The sequence below is a fragment of the Molossus molossus genome, unplaced genomic scaffold, assembly GCF_014108415.1.
Source record: "Molossus molossus isolate mMolMol1 unplaced genomic scaffold, mMolMol1.p scaffold_m16_p_10, whole genome shotgun sequence".
NCBI classification, from domain to species: domain Eukaryota; kingdom Metazoa; phylum Chordata; class Mammalia; order Chiroptera; family Molossidae; genus Molossus; species Molossus molossus.
In genome coordinates, this window is record NW_023425345.1 from 63,789,593 (window position 1) to 63,803,523 (window position 13,931).

The following is a 13,931-nucleotide window of genomic DNA, read 5'->3' on the forward strand; positions in this document are numbered from 1 at the left end:
CATATTTCTGTCTTTGGTGGCAGAAAACAAACTCAGATTAAGTAAAACCAAAACAGGCAACAGAGAACAGAGGTAGGGCTCTTAGCAGGCCTCTCTTTTCTCCACCTCACGAGTTGGCCCTATCAGCACACAGGCCTCATTCCTTCGGTAGGCGGGAGTCCCCACGCGGGCGGCTGCACACACGGATGGCTCTCCAGTCGGACGGCCAAGGTTGGCACCTGGCTGTCCCAGTACCTAGAATAAATCACTGAGTCTCAGTTTCCATATCTGTGAAGTAGGGAAACAGTAATACCTACCTTATTAGGTTGTTGTAAAGATTAAGTGAGATCATGTGTGTAAGGAACTCATAACAGTGCTTGATACATAAAATGTGCTCAATAACTGTAAGCTACATGAGATGATTTTTATTGTTTTTTAATGGAGGAGACAGGGAGGTAGGTATAACTGCAGACAATTCTAGGCTTATAACATCGTAACTCACCAATCCCAAAAGAAATAGGGAACATTTATGTCCTGGCATCTATAAAAATTTTATAGCATAGCCCTGGCCAGTTTGGCTCAGCGGTTACAGCGTCAGCCTGTGGTCTGGAGAGACCCAGGTTCGGTTCCCGCTGAGGGCACGTACCTCGGTTGCAGTTTGTCCCCGGTCCTGGTTGGGTCATGTGGGTGGCAACCACTTGATGTGTCCCTTTCACGTCGATGTTTCTCTCTCTCTCTCTCCCTCCCACTCTATCTGAACAAAAAATGGAAAAATGTCCTCAGGTGAGGATAAAAAAAAAATTTTTTTTTTCTAGCATACACAACTTTGGGGAAGTGTTTTTGTTTTGTTTTTTTTAACATTTTAAAAAATATGTTTTTATTGATTGTTTTAGAGAGAGAGGAAGGGAGAGAGAGATAGAAACGTTGATGTGAGAGAGAAACATCGATTGGCTGCCTCCTGCACACCCCCTACTAGGGATCGAGCCTGGAACCCAGGCATGTGCCCTGACCGGGAATCGAACCAGGACCTCTCAGACCATGGGACAATGCTCAATTCATGGAGCCACACTGGCCAGGCTGGGGAGATGTTTTGATTAGCTAAGACTTATTAAGGGTTTACTCTAGTCCAGGCTTTCTCTATATTACCTCAGTTAATTTTCACCACAACTCAAAGATGTCAGTGCCATTTTTTATCTTCATTTTACAGATGAGGAAATGAAGGCTTGGAGAAGTTTAGTACAGAGGGTGCAAAGACTGGCAACTTTTTTTCCTGTAAAGAAGAAGATAGTGAATATTTTAGGCTCTGCAGCGTGTGGTCACTGTCACAGTTGACATTGTGTTGTAGCATGAAAGCAGCAGTAGACAACAGGCAAATAAATGAACATGGTTGTATTCTAATAAAACTTTTTGGGGCACTGAATTTTATATTTTCTACAATTTTCATGTGTCACAGAGTATTTTTTATTTTTGTTTTTTCCCAGTCATTTAAAAACCATTCTAGCCCTGGCCGGTTTGGCTCAGCGGTTGGAGCGTCGGCCTGCGGTACAGAGAGACCCGGGTTCGGTTCCCGCTAAGGGCACGTACCTCGGCTGCAGTTTGTCCCCGGCCCTGGTTGATCGTGCGGGTGGCAGCCACTCAATGTGTCCCTTTCACATCGATGTTTCTCTCTCTCTCTCTTCCTCTCTCTCCCTTCCGCTCTATCTGAACAAAAAATGGAAAAATGTCCTTGGGTGAGGATAAAAAAAATAATAATAAAAAAAATAAAAACCATTCTAGGCTGAAGGGCTGTACAAAATCAGGCAGCCAGCGTTGGGCCATTTTTTGCTGACTTGGTCACTTTCCCAAGGCCGCACAGCTGTAAACGGTGGACCCTCACCACTGGTCTGCACATTTAACCACACCAGCCTCTCATTTTGTAAAAATGTATTATTATTGAAGAAATGAGTCAAGAAGACTGTAAGAAACATTTAAGACTTAGAAATAAGCCAAAGGAACTACTGACTATCCTGCCGATGGGATGCTGGTGCCTCCAAGGAAGTGATCAGACTCTGACAACTTTGTATATTGTAGCAAAGCAATAGCATGCCAACAATCCTTGACAGTAGACATGAAAATAAATTATATCTCCCGGCTGGTGTGGCTCAGTGGTTGAGCGTCGACCCATGCACCAAGAGGTCACTGGTTCGATTCCCAATCAGGGCACATCCCCAGGTTGTGGGCCTGATCCCTAGTTAGGGACATGCAGGAGGCGGCCAATCGATGTTCTCTCTCATCGATGTTTCTATCTCTCTCTCTCCCTCCCTTTCTCTGTCTCTAAAATCAATCAATCAATAAATAAAATAAATTATATATGGTTTGGAGATAGCCCTCTCCTCCACTGTGAAAACATCAGTTTTGTATCTATTTGTAAATTCATTTCAATATTCCTGATCTGTAAATATGTCTGGTCCTTAGATTCTTCTTTGAATTGGTTGTAACATTTGTCTGGTTTCCTCAGTAAATTATAAATTAAATAAAATCTTTAACATATATTCATTTGATATCTGAATGAGAGTCAGGATTTTACTTTTTTTTAAAGTATCCTCTAGCAGTTTTAGAGCTCTTCCATGAGATGCCCAATGGATTCAACTGACGAAGCTAGGAGAACTCCAGCAATAGAAATGGTACACCGCATGTACAGCTAAAGTCTAGGCATACCTTTTCTTGAGTTTTAGAAGTGAATTTAAAGTGACAATAGCCCTGGTTGGGTGTGTTAGTGGGTTGGAGTGTCATCCCGTACACCAAAAAGATTGCGGGTTTGATCCCTGGTTGGGTGTGTATGGGAGGCAACTGATTGATGTTTCTCTCTCACATCGATGTTTCTCTCTCTCTCTCTCTCTCTCTCCCTCCTCCCTGTCTCTCTAAAGTCAATAAACATATCCTTGGGTAAGGATTAAAAAATAAATAAATAAAAATAGAGTGACAATAAAACTTTGCTTTCTCTCTGTTGTTCTACTTTTAATTCTATGTCTCTTAGTTTTGTGTTTTGATTCATTTATAGCCAAAACGTTTTTCTCCCGTTGGTGATAGCAATGACTGAGAATTTGGTTTACGGCCTGACTAGTGATTTCTGTAGAGGGATTATGGATTACAGAGATTTATTCTTTGTTAGTCTTTTTTATATTTATTTGTATGTCTATTTGACTATTTTCTGCTAAGTCAAAGGTCAGAGAGAGTTTTGGAGAAGCTACATTGCTGGCTTTGAAAGTGGGGGAAGGGACCACAAGGCTCGGAAGGCGGGTGACATCTAGAAGCTGGAAAAGGCAAAGAAATGCATTTTCTCCAGAGCTTCCACAAGGAATGCAGTCCCTTGATTTTAGTCCATAACCTTTGTGATCTTACAGGAGCAATAGGAAACTAATACAATCCTTTAAGAACATATCCTCCTCTTGTTATAGGCATTAGACAGACATGAGCAGAGCAAGGCCAATGGGCCAGATACAGAGACTCACCAGGGCAGAATGTTCCAGATGCCTAGACAGGAGCAAAACTGGAAAAACAAAAACCTCACCCCCAGGGTAACTTTCCTCCCCTAGCATATTGTTGGTCATGTGGTTTGAGCCCCCTGACTTTCCATATCATTAGTCATGCAGTTTAGACCCCCTGACCTCTTCCTCCCTAAAGATAACATCTCGGCCTCAGTTGTATTTCAGCTACAGGCTCAGAAAAGCAGCAAAACCAGACAAGTGATGCTGTGGCTGCCTGAGGACCAGCTGCATTGACTAATGACCCCCCGCTCCGCCTCCCTCCAGTCAATCAGTAGAAACCATGACCCTGAAAGAGCACACCTGGAAAGCTGAAGAATATTCTATTGAGACCCTCCCCTGACACCTCACCTGATTCCCACCTGCAAGAGAGAGAGAGAAATGACCTCAACACAAAGGGCCCAGTGTGTGCTGTCCTCCAGAAAAGCATGCCCACGCCATCCCCCCTTCTTCCCTCTCATGGACCCCACCAGACTTGCAACCAGGGGAGCAAAGGGCAGTGGCAGCTTGTCCCAGGCTAACCCCTGAACCTGTCTCCAAGGCCCCCTTTTCTCTGACTTCTCAGTGAGCCAAAGCAGCCCAGCCTGGGCTCTCCTGCTGCTGCTTCTATGCCTTTCTTCATTTCACTGTCCTAAGTGTGTTTTTGCTGCGCCAATAAATTCTTGCTTGCTTTGCTGCACTTTGCCTCTTGATTGAAATCTTCACTTCAAGAAGATAAGACCCAAGGTCTCATTGTCTTGCCAGTAACACTTCCAGCAAGATATAACTGAGAAATTCTGTTATGCAACTCAGGCCTGGAAGTCATTTTTGAGAACGATGCTCCTTTAATAAGGTATTGCAAGAGACTTCAAGGAAGTGAGATTGGCACTGTGGAGTCAGTGATCACAAGGCCCTTCCAGGAGCACTATCCTGGTCCTTGGCACAAACTCCAGACTGACAGGTAAAGAGAATTTGTCCAAATTTATAGGTACTCAAAGCTAAGAAGCCAAGCCACCTAGTTGCCATCAGACTTCTGCAATGTGTATAGCTTTGAGTGAACTCCTCAGGTTCTCAAGGTCTCCCAAATGTCCTGAGGGTCTTCCTTTGCCGTCTCCCAGAAAAGCAACCTTTGTTCCCACCTTGAAATACTGCTGTGAATCATGTAAGCAAGGTACTGGGCTGTTTTTTCCAAGGGGTTTTTATTGGCTTCCAATGTCAATCTTAATTCCTTAAAGCTTCCTGGTGACATCCAAGTCTATGCATGTCTCTTTCAAATATGACATTCCATTCAAAGCCTTGATCAATAATACCAATTTCCAAATTGTGATCTATTATAAAGAGAACAGATTCTTATAAAAGTTATGCAAACAAGTATATAGTCATGAATATAATAATTCTCGCTTGTAAGTGTTTCCAAATTCTGGAGGAATCAGGCAGGGAGAGAAATATAAATGTTTCAACTGCTTACGAAGTTAAAATTTACCAAACTATTTTAAGAAAAACAAGTTTCGATCATAGTTGGAAAACAAAAAAGATTGAAACATCAGCAATATTTCAAATAAAAAGGCACAAAAATTATAATTACCCTCAGTTCATCCAGTCCCATAAAAGTAATTCTTGTTCAACCTGAGCATGCCAGTATCTCATGAATCCAGTTATTCCTTGGAGTTCTATAAATCTTCATCCAATTTAAAGGGATGATCTGAAAATTCATTCTTGTCATAGGCAGTTAGACAGACAAGGATGATGGGCCAGGTACAGAGGTCACCAGGGTGGGAAGTCCCGGGTGCCTAGCAACAGAGCAAAACTGGAAAAAGAAGGATCTCACCCCCAGGGTGAGTTTTCCTCCTCTAGCATATCGCTGGTCACATGGTTTAGACCCCCTGATCTTTCATATAAGTGGTCATGTGCTTCAGGTTCTACCCTGACCTTTTCTCCCCTGGCATGCTGCTAGTCATGCAGGTTAGACCCCTTTACAGAGGAAATAAACAAGGGAGCGGGAGAATAGCCTAAAGGCATTAAACCCCCAGGACAATGTAGTTCTGATCTACATCAGTTACCTCTAGGCCTCAGTTGTGTTTCAGCTCCAGGCTCAGAAAAGCAGCAAAACCAAACAAGCGACACCATGGCTGACATCAGAACCAGCTGCATTGCCTAATGACCCCCTTGCCCTGGTGGATACCAGGACCCTGAAAAGACACACCTAAAAAGCCGATGAATATTCTATTAAGATCCTCCATTGGGACCTCCTCTAAAATCCCCACCCTTCAAAGTCCTTGGGACTGGGGATCCAACATCCTCTCCCTCTGGGAGCACACCCCAAGCCTTTCCCTTCCCTCTCTCCCCGCCCCCTCTTCTTCCCTCTAGCTGTGTTGCCTTTCCCCTTCTCTCTCCTAAGCTCCAAGGGCCCTTCTTTTGCCTCTATAGCTTGTTTCCTGAGCCCATTTCTTCTACCACTCACTTCTACCTGTGACTGTATAAATAAACTTTCTCTTAAAGTTTGAGTCTTGGCTCTGAATTTCTTCTTAGCCAGAATTCAAATACCGAGGTTGCTGAACTGAGGTCCAGTCTGTCTCCACAAGACTAACACCTGGTGCACTTTTGCTGCAGCCAGCATACTCAGAAACCTGTATTTAAGAATAAGGGTTGATACCCTGGGCATTGTTGCTAAGTGGTTAGAGCGTTGACCCAAGCACCGAAGGGCTGTGGGTTCCATTCTCAGTCAAGGGCTGTAGGTTTAATCCCTGGTCCCTGCTGGGGCATGTGTAGGAGGCAACCAGTCAATGTATCTCTCTCACATCGATGCTTCTCTCTCTCTTTCCCTCCTCCTTCCCTTCCACTCTCTCTAAAACAATCACTGGAAAATATATCCTCAGATGAGGATTAACACAATAATAATAATAATAAGACTCAAACAGGCTTACAGGGATTCTATGCCTGTGTTTTCTTCTTATGACAAATGACATAAAAGACAGAAGAAAAAAATAACCATCTCCAGGAGGAAAGGATCTATGTCCAAGAAGCTAGTTTCACAAATAGTTTCTCCTAACAATCTAAATTTAGGAAAGAGAAAAAGAGGATCACCACTTGTAAATTCCACGGAAGCCTGTAGTAAGAGATCAGGAAGGCTGACGCTTACCCTCCGCTGGCTGTGGTCACACACGCAGGATCTTCCAGCTGCAGCCGTCCGGGAGCCAACAGTGTCCCAGCCGGCGAACCCCTCGCTGGCTTACCACAACTGTCGGGGCTAAAAAAGTTAATACTTGCTCTCCTGCCTTCTAAATTCTTCTAGATGGACTAATAATCAAGTTAATGTAGACATTAACAAGAGAAAAACAAATTTTTAATACATGTGAGTGGGGAACTCACCAAAGCATGAAATTCCAGGACAGTGAGGCAACACTAGGTATATCAGACATTTTGGACAAAGGAGAAGGAGGGTGGAGACAGGGTCTTAGAATTCAGAAGTGAGAATGGGTGATTTCAAGGGAGTTGAGGAGTAGAGAGAACACACTCGGCAGGCAAACTCTTATTGGCAACTCAGAAACAGTGGGGCGCAGGGGGATCTAGCTAACAGGACTCTGCCTGAAGCCCTCTACTTACCACACTTAATTCAAGTTAGCCTAAAGTGAACATCCTTAGCCCTGGCCGGTTTGGCTCAGCGGTTAGAGCGTCGGCCTGCGGTCCAGAGAGACCCGGGTTCGGTTCCCGCTAAGGGCATGTACCTTGGTTGCAGTTTGTCCCCGGTGGTGGTCGTCGATTTTCCTCTCTCTCTCCCTCCTACTCTATCTGAATAAAAAATGGAAAAATGTCCTCGGGTGAGGATAAAAAAAAAAAAAGTGAACATCCTCAGATTTCCTTCCTGAGCAGGTTTTTCTGTCTGCATCTCTTGCTCGGGAAAAGGGGGGGGAGGGTCAAAGTTTTTTTCTGAGTCCTTGTTTCTTCATGAACAGCTTAAAATTAGTATTCCAGCCCTGGCCAGTTTGACTCAGCGGTTAGAGTGTCAGCCCACGGACCAAAGAGTCATGGGTTTGATTCCCTGTCAAGGGCACATACCTTGGTTTTGGGTTGGATTCCCGGCCCCAGTTGGGGGTTGGGGTCATGAGGGAGGCAGCCAACTGATGTGTCTCTCCCACATAGATGTTTCTCTCTCTCCCTCCCTCCTTCCCACTCTATCTTAAAAAAAAAAAAAAAAATCAATGGAAAAATATCCTCAGGTAAGGATTAAAAAATAAAATTAGCATCCCAAAAAGCAGCTTCAGGGTGACAAAATAATGGTTCCCCTCAAATCCCTCCAAGGTAAATCCCTCCAAGGTAATTCTAATGCACCTTCAAGTTTGAGAACCATCAACCTGCAGCAGTTTCACTAGGTAGTAGTGAGTCTGATTCTGATACTGTTGTCGTTAACTTAGTTATTAATAACAGGAAAGGAGCAAAAGGGGTAGCCAGCTATTACAGGCATGTCATTTAGACAGCTTCACCAGGAAACTACAACTTGACATTCCCTAGGAGTCCAACAAAGACGCACACCTAGTAAAGTTGGGGGGACATACGAAAGGCTCTTTCTGTCAGTCACACCTGAGAACAAAGGTCATTGGCCAGAATGGGCATGGCCACTGTGAGGGCTTGAAATTTGGGACATTTGACTCCTTGAACAAAGGAGTTCCCTCGCTTGTGCTCTTGTGTTTCCGGAACCAGCGGGACTGCTGTTGCTCGGGGCACGTGCTCCCGCATTCCCCCGTGGGGCCCATGGCCGTGTGGACCCCACACAGTGGGCTAAGGGGCTGCAGCTAGCCGGATACTGAACTGGACCTGGCTCCAACATGGGAAGGCAACTCTGGACACTGGCTTTGAGGTCAGATTTACTTGAAACCCCAGCTACACTTCCATGACTGGACCAAGAGAAACGGGACTTTGGAAACCCAGGGATGTAATTCCATGCAAATGAAAATCACTCATTCTCCCGTGCGAGTCTCAGAAAATTCTTTTTCTGGAGATATTGTAAGGATTCCATTCCCAGTACCCAGTGGGGAAAAGGACACCCCCCCCCCCACACACACACACACACACTTTGTCAGATAACAATTCCACTCCATGGTACACTCCGGAGCTGGTGTCTTGAGCCTCTGATCGTGTTACAAACCCAAGGTTTGTGTGCCTGATGCTTCAAAAGAAAGGCCAATATTCAATAGATCAGAGTTTGGAGCAAGGAAAGATTGATTGATTGAGAAGGCCTAGCTTGAGAAAATGGAACAACTAATTCTCAGATCCATCTTAAGAGAATCTGGAATCCAGGCATCTTTTATTGTTAAGGGAAGGGAGGAGGAGAGAGGCCGGGGACTGGGTGCCGGCCATAGACAGGTGGGTGTTCAGAGGAACCCAGGGAAGAGGGCGACATTTCTTAATCCCTTTGCTCAGGTTGGTTTATTGACCTCTGCTGATCTGAAGCCAGTTATGGAGATGCCTGTGAATCTTTGAAAAAAAAAAATCATTACTTTCTGCGTATTTTCCTACCTCTTTGCTGACTAAGAGGCTGCTCACGCCTCAAGCAGAATTCACCAGGGGCTACTAGCCTGCAGGCCATTAGGAAGAGGAAGCGTTTTATTCTGTTACAGTCACAGTAATAATCAGGCGGCCACTCACAAACCGCCATCTGACGCCTGCCTCTTCTCTGCTTCTCTCCTCTGGCCGACTTTTCTGTGTCGAAGGAGTGTGCTGAGTGGACCGCCCACCAGGTTCCCATTGCTGGTCTAAGGATGATCTCGAGCTTGCCAGAGACAGCAGAGATCATGCACACACCCTCAGCAGAAGGAAGTGAAGGGGAGCAGAATTTGCTACCCTAAAATAAGCCACTTTGGCAGGAGCGTTATTTTGAGCTAAAGACCATGAAAGCTCAGCCGATTCAGGTAGAGATCTTTTCCTTCCCCTCAACTGCCTAAATGTACATTGGGAAAGAGGCCGGTACCAAGAACACAGCTATTACCAGAGGACCTATTTACCTAAGAAACGCACCTGCATAACAGGGCAACCTTTGTTTCCCAAACATTTCTTCGGTCTTCCTGTGAATGGCTTGCCTCCCCTTTGCGTCCCCAGCCTCCTACCCCTTTCCTGAGCTCAGAATGTTAAATAAGCTTCAATTGCCTGGCTGCCTTTTGGGTCTCGTAGTTTTATGGGGCTACCATCCATATGCGATTACATTTATTTTTCTTCTGTTAATCTGTTTTATATCCATTTAGTTATTAGACCAGCCAAAGAACGCAGAAGGGACAGAACAGAAAATTTTTCGCCCCTGCAGAAGTCTTCCTGAACCAGCTCTCCAGCAACGCATGTCCTGAAAGACATCCTGTCCCAACTGTGCCCCTGTGATACTGCGATATAATAAGAAATACATTTGACCTTCCCAGTTCCCCAGCAAAGAGCTTTCTAAGTGATCAGAGGTGAAAGGAACATCTTTTGTTATAATAAATATTTTTTTTCTCGGTTCCTAAAATAGCCCTGGTGATCAAAGTGAAAGGAGGATCTTTTGTTATTTATCACCAGCCCTTTCCAACCACAAATGAGTTTGGGTTAATGATGTAACTTTTAAAAAGCCTCTTAAGAGGGCTGATCATTGGGGAGACAACCCTGTGCTTAGGGGGTTGGAATTCTCAGCCCCACCTGCACCTCTGGGGAGGCGAGAGGAGCTGGAGATTGAGTTCATCACTAATGGCCAGTGATATGATCAATCATACCTACCTAGCGAAACCTTCATGAAAATCCCAACCACAGTGAGAGCTTCCTGGTAAGTGAACACATGTACATGTGGGGAGGGTGGTACACCTGGTGAAAGGAACCAAAGTTCTGCCCCCCTGAACCTGCTTTTGGGGATATTCATTTTAAGCTATTGATTAAGAAACAAAAGACTCAGGAAGAACCTTTGACCCTCCCCTTTTCCTGCCCAAGAGATTCAGACAGAAAAACTTGCTTTGGGAAGGCGATCTTAAAATGTTGTTTTAGGCTCATTTGAATGAAGTATGGTAGATAAGAGGGCTCAGGCAGGTGCCTGGTAGCTAGATACCTATGCCCTATTGTTTCTGAGCCTCCCACCCCCTTCTCCTTTGTCCAAAATTGCTTGATATATCCAATGTTGCCTCACTGTCTTTGGAATTTCCACATTTGTTTGAATTCCCCAGGAACATGTGTTACAACTTTAATTTTCTCCTGCTGACCTGTCTGTTAATTTGACGATTAGCTCAGCTAGAAGAACTTAGAAAGTGGGAGGAAAGGTGTCAATGTTCTTAGCCCTGCACTGGAGGGTGTTTGGAAGTTCATGCCTCCTCTGCCTGTCTTGCCCGATGCATTGTTTCCATCTGGCTGTTCCTGAGCGGTCTCCTTTACAACAGACTGGTGCGCACAGTGCTTCCCTGGGTCCTGGAAGCCACGCTAGCAAATTATTGAACCTGAGGAGGGAGACATGGGAATCTTGTTTGTAGCCAAGAAGGACAGAGGTTGTGGTAACACGGGGACCCAACACTTGGAGTTGGTATCTGAAGCGGGGGCAGCCTTGTGGGACTGAGCCCTTAACCTGTGGGGTCTGGTGCTGTCTCCAGGCAGGTGGTGTCAGATGGAATTAAATCACAAGACACCCAGTTGTCCATGGAGCACTGCAGAATACCTTGGTCTGCGAAACCCACACATTTGGTGTCATGAGTGGTGTGAGTGGAGAGATAAATGAAGGTTTCTCTCTGTTGCCATAAGCAGCATCCAAACATGTAGAAAATTGTTATGAGTTCATTTGAGCCAAACTGACAATTGCTGGGAAGCAAAACTGAGAAAAATGCTCTGGACAATGGCAGTTTTGCAGTTTGTTTTATACATTAGAATCAGCCCTGGCCGGTTTGGCTCAGCGGTTAGAGTGTCCGCCTGCGGTCCGGAGAGACCCGGGTTCGGTTTCCGCTAAGGGCATGTACCTCGGTTGCAGTTTGTCCCCGGCCCTGGTTGGTCGTGCAGGTGGCAGCCACTCAATGTGTCCCTTTCACATCGATGTTTCCTTCTCTCTCTCCCTCCCACTCTGTCTGTGCAAAAAATGGAAAAATGTCCTCGGGTGAGGATAAAAAAATAAAAATAAATAAAAAATATACATTAGAATCAAAGAGGAGGCATAAGGAGCGCTACATAAAATCCGTTAGTGAAAGATTAAGGGTGGCTGGAGGCAAAGTGGGCAAATCTCTGGGACTGGATACAAAGTAAAATGGAGAGACAAGCTGTTGTGTTCGTGGGTACGGGATAGTTAACTAACAGTATAGCACACACAGGGGTTCTGTGGTCTCTGCTCAGGTGCAGTGTGTGCCCCGAGGGGTCCAGAAAAGGAAATGACTAACATTTCAAAGGTATGTTATCTTAGATGCAAAAAGGTAATAGACAGGCTCATTTAGGTAAATTTTGAACTTTGTCGAAGAAAGGACAGCTCTGGGCTGTGACTACCATCGGATCGGATCTGCTTTTTGTTAGGAATTGTCAGACACCTTATGTGGTTACTTTCTGTCTCTGAGTTTGTCAGGCTGCCTCCCCTGAGTTTGTCAGGTTGAGTGTGTAACCCTTTTTCGTCCACATATTTGATCTCTCCTTCCCTCCCTTAGTCCTGAAAAATAGGGGCAGTCCTTCAGAACTGTCCTTTCAGATTCACAGACAAAACAGGAATGCTTTCTGATTATATATTTGTTTTCTGGTTCCATACAATGTGCAGATTTTGTTTATAGTCAGGGTAAAAAGGCTATTTCTATTAAAAAAAAACAAAACAAAAATGTTATGAGACAATCATCTCAGTTTTGTGGTGTGTGTGTGTGTGTGTGTGTGTGTGAACACTGGCATGGCACTGGCCGGTTTGGCTCAGCGGTTAGAGCGTCGGCCTGCAGTCCAGAGAGACCCGGGTTCGGTTCCCGCTAAGGGCATGTACCTCGGTTGCAGTTTGTCCCCGGCCCTGGTTGGTCGTGTGGGTGGCAGCCACTCGGTGTGTCCCTTTCACGTCCATGTTTTTCTCTCTCTTCCTCTCTCTCACTCTCAATCTATCTGAACAAAAAATGGAAAAAAATGTTTTCGGGTGAGGATAAAAAAAAAAAAGAAGAGCACTGGCATGTAGTCATTGCCAGTGATAAGATTACAGGTGATTTTCATGGTTTACTTCCTTTTTCTTCATTTCCCATTTTAAACAAAAAATAATTTACAATTTAAACAAAAAGTAAAGATACATCGTACATAACATCCTCCTATTCTTTATTATTTCATGGTGCCTCAATGATCCACCAAATTGTAAGAAAATCATGAGAATCAATCAAGTCTGATTGACTTGTCTGGGGTCCAGAAACACATCAAATAATCCTGGAAACATTTATCAGAGCTGCAAAAATGAAAGCCCAGAGGGCTAAGGATCTGGACCCAAATCTAGGCCATGCAGCTGTATTCCCAGTACACTGAATAGTACCTGACACACAGATGTGCTGTGTAAATTATTACTCCTCCTCTATTACTGAGAAGCTATCCTGTATTACACTGTGCATGCATTTTGCTCTCTTTTTGGTTCACTTTAGGGGCCTCCGGAGAAAGAAAACTCTCCCTCTGTCCTCTATCATGCAGGACTGGGCACACGAGAGGAAGGTCAGAAAGTCCTCATTCTAGAAAAGAGTAGTAGAAACTGTGTACATTTTATGGTCAGATAGACCTGACCCCAAATCTCAGCCGTCCTCTTTAATGGAGGCCTGCTCTCTGTGGAACACCTGCGTGCAGCTGCATGTGAAAGCACCAGGAGTCCAGAGGAACTGACCGCCCAGCTGTGTGGCTCTCAGGGGTTCATTTTCCTCCCCTGGGAAATGCAGCTGGTAATCACCTGGCAGGGTTGCCCAGAGCAGTGAATGAGACAGTGCAGAAAGCACAGAGATGCTTGGTCAACACAAGCTATTATTATTATTATTATTATTATTATTTTATTGATTTTACAGAGAGAGGAAGGGAGAGGGAGAGAGAGATAGAAACATTGATGAGAGAGAACATCAATTGACCACCTCTTCATGCCCCCACTGGGGATTTGGCCCACAACCTGGGCATGTTCCCTGACCAGGAATTGAACTGGCGACCTATTGGTGCATGGGCCGATGCTCAACCACTGACCCACACCGGCCAGGCTGAGCTATTATTATTGTTGTTGTTGTTGTTATTATTATTGCTGATGAATTGGGTTTAATGTTACATGACTATCCTATATTGTTTCCTAAAATCTATTTTAAATCCACAAATGTTGTCTGAGCCCCTGTTATGTAATAGACACTGCACTAGGAAGGGAAGTTTAGGATTAAAAAGATAAGTGCAAATCAGTCCCTATGCTCTTAGACATCACTCTCCATGTCTTTACAAAGGTCATCATGTTCTGGGCAACACCAGTTACCAACCCAGAGCTGTATTTCTTAGGTTCTGCTT

The 13,931-nt window shown here is 44.7% G+C and overlaps 1 long non-coding RNA gene across 3 annotated transcripts; it reads right to left on the reverse strand.

Moving 5' to 3' along the window:
* Positions 1 to 6,700, reverse strand: LOC118624717. Of its 3 annotated transcripts, none has more exons than XR_004958420.1 (3): positions 6,622 to 6,700; positions 1,126 to 1,249; positions 1 to 234 (listed from the first exon to the last, which is right to left on the reverse strand). It is a non-coding gene; the product is annotated as an uncharacterized LOC118624717 (long non-coding RNA). The 3 variants fall into 3 exon arrangements; XR_004958421.1 differs by lacking the exon at positions 6,622 to 6,700 and adding an exon at positions 5,543 to 5,820; XR_004958419.1 differs by lacking the exon at positions 6,622 to 6,700 and adding an exon at positions 5,068 to 5,278.
* Positions 6,701 to 13,931: the final 7,231 nt, after the last annotated feature.